The sequence below is a fragment of the Sylvia atricapilla genome, chromosome Z (assembly GCF_009819655.1).
Source record: "Sylvia atricapilla isolate bSylAtr1 chromosome Z, bSylAtr1.pri, whole genome shotgun sequence".
NCBI classification, from domain to species: Eukaryota; Metazoa; Chordata; class Aves; order Passeriformes; family Sylviidae; genus Sylvia; species Sylvia atricapilla.
Window position 1 is genome coordinate 22,680,645 of NC_089174.1, and position 6,039 is coordinate 22,686,683.

Here is a 6,039-nt window from a genome sequence, read left to right on the forward strand (position 1 = left end):
AGAATTCAGAAAATAGATATTTTGATGCACCTGTTCATCAAGGTGATGAACATCTAGGACATCCTTATACAGGAAACATAGTTCTGCATCTTATTTACCAGTGCTCTGTAACAGCCCAGGGTCCTTTTGCCAGCAAACATTTTACAGGTAAGCCAGGGAGGGGATGTTTTTGACTGGGTCATGCAGCTGTGTGGGTGACTGGGACTCCAGGGAATTCCTCCAGGCATTGTTGTCTGAATTCCTGATGCAGAGAATAGTGGCAGTCAAGCTGATCCTCTCACAAATTTATCCAACACTTGTTTTCCAACACCCGTGAATACTGCAAATATAAGAAATTAGTTTCTGGTCTTTTATGCAGGCAGTTTCTGGTGGGCAGAGGGCATAAGTTATATTTGGATTGAGGTTTGAGCTACCCCAGCCTGGGCCCCAGATTCAGGCCTGTGAAGCCTGTAGCACAGTTAAAAAGTAAGTTAAGGTATGAACACGGGAAACATAGTTTGTAGCGTGGACAGTTTAGCCACCTTAAGAATGAGATAAACAACGTTTGCATTTTTCCTTATGCTGTATACCAATGAAAAAATACTTGTAACTGTAAACTATACTGAAGTTTATAACCTGCCATTTTAGATTAAATAAACGGAGAATGTATGTTAACCATATTGGTTGGATCTGCATTGCTCTGTCCAGCTTCCCATGTTTTAAGGGGTTCCCTGCTTTGTCTAGCCTCTATTGTACTGGAGAAAATGGCAGGATCCTTGTGGTACCACAGTGTAGGCAGGTTGTACCTTCTGTATTAAAAGACCTAGTATCATAAGATAATTAAGATTCCACAGTCCTGACCTTAGAGGTTTTATTTTAATATGTCTAACATCATAATCTCATGGTACTATGCTACCTGCTAGTGATCAAGGCTACTAAACACTCTTTCTAATATTAACCATGCCTTTTTTTTTTCCACACAAAGGAGTTTCCTTGTAAATGGAAAGTGTACATGTGGTTTTAGCTTTTACAACAGAAATTTAAAGTAGATTTATTATCCTGTGTCTTAACACATTGATATGTGTTTTGCACTCTAGCCAAGAAAATGAATGCAGAGCTGTGTAATTAGTTGTATCAGAAATGAAAATTATTTAAGGCCTTATTTTCTCCTAATGAAGTTGGTGGCAAAACTGCCACTGAGGTCAGGGGGAAAAAATTACTGGCAAAAAGCAGATTCAGAAAAATGCTAATCAGTTTGTTAGCATGCCTAGTTAGATGTAAAACTCTGCAGCTCCTAAATTGTCCTTTCAGATTGCCTGCCAAGAGCATATTGTGCAGGTAATTTTCACTGATAGTTGAGGAAATAAGAGCTTATTAGGCAGCCTTTAAAATAACTGGAGTCTTATTCATTAACAGAGTATGGCTAGCTGAGATAAACAAAAATTTAAACTTAAAATTACATTTTTGTCCCTCTGAAATGCAGCTTGCAGTCATTATTTATATGACTGCATCATATTATATGCACTATCATATTACTCTATATATATGGAAGATCCACTCTTATTTTCTGGTAAAATCTACAAGAAAAGTGGAGAGAACTGGGTGAGACTTGAGACAGAGAAAGAGGAGAGCAATTAATTAATGATCATGAAGAACTTGGCTTAATTTTCTGTGTACTGAATTGCTTTAATATTCAAGAATGAGAAATAATGTTTCTTTTTTTGAGAGCATAAATGTTTTTTTTTCCCTCCATATATCATGTATGTGGGCTACACGACTGTTCATTTTTATTGCTCAGTTATATTCAATATATTGGGGCTTTTATGTGTTTAATACTTAGTGTGCAGCTCTGTGATTTTATCAAATTGTGTAATATTAATCTCATGGCATGTCTTTATAGAAATTTAATACCTCAGTATTTGGAGGGGGGGGTAGGTTTGGCACAGCAACAGATAAATTAAGAAGAAAGTTATAGGAATAGTAAAAATAAATGAGATGCCTTTCAAGAGATAACATCAGTCACAAGGATAGTAAAGTGAGGGCAATAAAATTATTGGCAAGCAGAATGAAGCAGAATCAATACAAAATACACAAATTTATTAACTAAGAGCATAGCACTTTGCCATAAATCGAGGAGGAAATCAGAATTTTATGAAGTGTAAGACTGTTACTCATAGAAGTGCAAAAGCCTTTTTTTTCTCTCATTAAGGATAACGTATTTCTCCTCAAAAAGCACCATTAAATGAATGAACCAATTTGCTGTGCAAGAAGGAATTTAGCAGGAACATCAGCCTCCAAACATGATCTGTGACTGCTAAACTCAGCAGCAAAGGAGTAAATCACTGCTGAGGCCCAGCCTTGTGAAAGGAACAGATGGTGCTGGTCCAGGATGTAAAGAACTGGGGATAAATGGGGATAATCAGTTTGTTGCTGATCAGCAGAGGGTTTGGGAAATAGATCAGAGAGATGTCAGTCACTTCACTCTGGTAACCTTGTACACACACAGAATGAGTGATGAGAAGGGAGAAAAGCATGTTCTTGGTGAGCTTGGCAGTGCTGGCTTAATGGTTTGACTGGGTGAGCTTAAAGAGCTTTTCTAGTCCCAATGGCTCTGTGCTGCTGTCATGAGCTGGTGGCACACCAGTCTGTGCTGTTGGCTGCAGAGCACAGAGCTGCTGGCAGAAGGGAGCTTTTTGAGGCACATTTCAACCCACTGCAGCTGACACAGAAAGTGCCTGCCTGGATGGAAAAAAAGTGACAGAGAGGGCTATTTACTTCAGGATCCTGCACATGAAAGCAATTCTCAATGTAGTGCTTGGAAGGTATGGAGCCCTTTGTTTCACCAATTTTGTTTCTTTTCCCACACTTCTATAACTTACCTAGAGCTTTTCCAAGGATTCCCTGGGTACTCTTTTTGTGTGGCATAGTCACACAGTCGGTGGGTGTCACTGATATCAGAGACAGGAATGCAACAGAACACGCTGAGTTAATGCAGCAATAACCAAAGTTATCACTGGGCTTCCCCTTTTATAGGGCTTCAAATTTCCAATGCTTACAAACGTGATTGGTCATGGAGTGCTTTCAGCCAAGGGTCTTAACTAAGGGTCTTAACTCTGCCCAGCTCATTTGCCAAGGCTGTGGGTGCATTCATGGTCCCCTGTTTGAACTTGAATCTGACCTATCATTATAATTTCCAGGGACTTGTTTACTTGTACTATCTAATGAGCTAGGCTAATCAAGTTCGTGTCTGTTAGGCTAATCTATCTGTGCAGCTACAGACCATCTATAGCTATCACAAGTGGAGATTTGGTAGGATGCAGTTTTCAAAAGCATTTGCTGCTGGCCTCTTTTCTTTCATGAGAAGAGATTTCCTGTATTTATTTAGAGCTAAGATTTTAGAGTTGAAGGAGTTGAATTTGCTGTTGTTCTTGTTTAAAGGGAATCCAAATCCTGTTTAAAAGACAATTGTTTTTGACCCTTAGGGGTGATATGGGTTCTGGCTTTTCATACTGTTAATCTTGCTTAAGCCTGGAAATATGAGTTAACGTTTATGAGAGTTCTGTACATGTCTGTGGTGTCCAAGCCTGCCTGTTATGTTTAGAAAAGAAATTTATTTTGGTGAGTGTCCTGGAGTGATTTTGATGCCTCTGTATCCCCAGTTGTCTGTTCTGTGTGCGCTCTATGTTTTGTTCTATATCTTTCAGACTGGTTCTAAGAACAAAGCAGGGAAAGAAGAAGCACACAGTCTATTTTGAAAACAGTGTACGCTCCTCCACATTTTTCTTTCTCTCTTCCTCGGGACTGTGTGTTCATCGGATACACGGACAGCAGCCAGAGAGAGGGGCTTTTTTTCTTTTAGTTAGTTTAGCCAGCTGAGACAAAAAAACTTCCTGGACAGTTTTTGTTGGTGGGTTTTTTGTTTTTTTTTTTTTTTTTTCTTGGGATTGTTTAAATCTGCTCTGGACCTAAAACCCAGAGAAGGACTGGGATCTGGCACCAGTGGCCCACTGGAGCCCAGACCTTGGCATTTTCCAGCACCGAAGGGACTGGGACTGATAAAAGACCGAGAGAGCTGAGCTAACTCCTGGCAAGGATCTCCTCAGTTTTGCCATCTCTCTTCGGAGCAGCGAGAGGTTTTACTGTTTCATATTTTTTTTTCATTCTTCATGCTTGTGGGCATGTTGTTTGTTAAATAAAGAGGGTTTTTTACTTTTCTCTGAGGAAATTCTTTTTCCCGGACCAGCTGGGGGGAGGGGCCATTTGGGTTTGCTCTCCAGAGGAACCCCATTTGGAGGTTTCCTCCCAAATTTGCCCTAACCCATGACAATATATTTTATTGGTTCCCAACTGCAGGGCACAAGAGAGAGGAAAAAACTTGTATTGATATTGATTGCATTTTGGCTGTACTTTGTGTGGGGATAAAGTTGTCAGTAGCCATGTTGCTCTTTGAATTCGTAATGTCTCTTGGCATAGAGTCCTTGCTGTGTTTCTGTTCCCTAAGTTTCTTTGAGGTTTTAATACCTTTCTGTTCCCTAGGTTTGTTTTCTTATCCAGAATTAGCTTCCACAGTGCATCACCCTGCACAGAACAGAACAACTCAAGATGCAGTGATCCCCATCCACAAGATGATCCGTGAGCTGGAGAGCCAAGGGGTGGTCAGCAAAACCCACTCACCCTTCAACAGCCCCATCTGGCCTGTGCACAAGTCTGACGGAGAATGGAGATTGACTGTGGACTACCATGCCTTGAATGAAGTGACTCCACCGCTGAGCACTGCTGTGCCGGATATGCTGAAACTCCAGTACGAGCTGGAGTCCAAGGCAGTAAGGTGGTATGCCACTATTGACATTGCTAATGCATTTTTCTCCATTCCTTTGGAAGCAGAATGCAAGCCTCAGTTTGCTTTCACCTGGAGGGGCGTGCAGTACACCTGGAACTGACTGCTCCAGAGGTGGAAGCACAGTCCTACCATTTGCCATGGACTGATTCAAACCGTACTGGAAAAGGGTGAGGCTCCAGAACATCTGCAGTACATCGATGACATCATTGTGTGGAGGAACACTGCAGCTGAAGTGTTTGAGAAAGGAGAGAAGATCATCCAGATTCTCCTGAAAGCTGATTTTGCTATCAAGAAGAGCAAAGTTAAGGGACCTGCTCGAGACATCCAGTTCCTGGGAATTAAGTGGCAAGATGGACGGCGTCAGATTCCCACTGATGTCATCAACAAGATAACAGCAATGTCTCCACCAACCAACAAGAAGGAAACACAAGCTTTCCTAGGCACCATAAGCTTTTGGAGGATGCACATTCCTGAGTACAGCCAGATTGTGAGCCCTCTCTACCTGGTTACCCACAATAAGAACAATTTCCACTGGGGCCCTGAGCAGCAACATGCTTTTGCCCAGATCAAACAGGAGATTGCTTACGCGGCAGCCCTTGACCCAGTCAGGACAGGACCAGATGTGAAGAATGTGCTCTACTCTGCAGCCGGGAGCCACAGTCTGTCCTGGAGCCTTTGGCAGAAGGTGCCTGGGGAGACTCAAGACCGACCACTGGGATTCTGGAGTCGAAGTTACAGAGGGTCTGAAGCCAGCTACACTCTAACAGAGAAGGAAATTTTAGCAGCCTATGAAGGAGTGCGGGCTGCCTCAGATGTAATAGGCACTGAAACACAACTCCTCCTGGTACCCCAACTACCAGTGCTGGGGTAGATGTTCGAAGCAGAGGTTCCCTCTACCCACCATGCTACCGATGCCACATGGAGTAAGTGGATTGCTCTCATCACACAGCATGCCCGTATTGGGAAACTGAATCACCCTTGGATTTTGGAGATAATTACAAATTGGCCTGAAGGTGAAAACTTTAGTCTTACTGATGAAGAGGAACTAGAGCAAGTGACACGTGCTGAAGAGGCTCCACCGTACAACCAATTGCCAGCAGAAGAAACGTGCTATGATCTTTTCACTGATGGTTCCTGTCGTGTGGTGGTGCATGTTTTGGATTTTACTTTGCTTGTTCTATTAGTTATTTCCAGAAAGTTTAAGGTAAAATGGTTTTGTT

The 6,039-nt window shown here is 42.0% G+C and overlaps 1 long non-coding RNA gene across 1 annotated transcript; it reads left to right on the forward strand.

The window, feature by feature from the left end:
* The first annotated feature begins 4,591 nt into the window (after positions 1–4,591).
* On the forward strand, positions 4,592–5,392 carry LOC136373488 (uncharacterized). The gene is made up of 2 exons (XR_010745660.1): positions 4,592–4,733; positions 4,861–5,392. It is a non-coding gene; the product is annotated as an uncharacterized lncRNA (long non-coding RNA).
* The last annotated feature ends 647 nt before the right edge of the window (positions 5,393–6,039 follow it).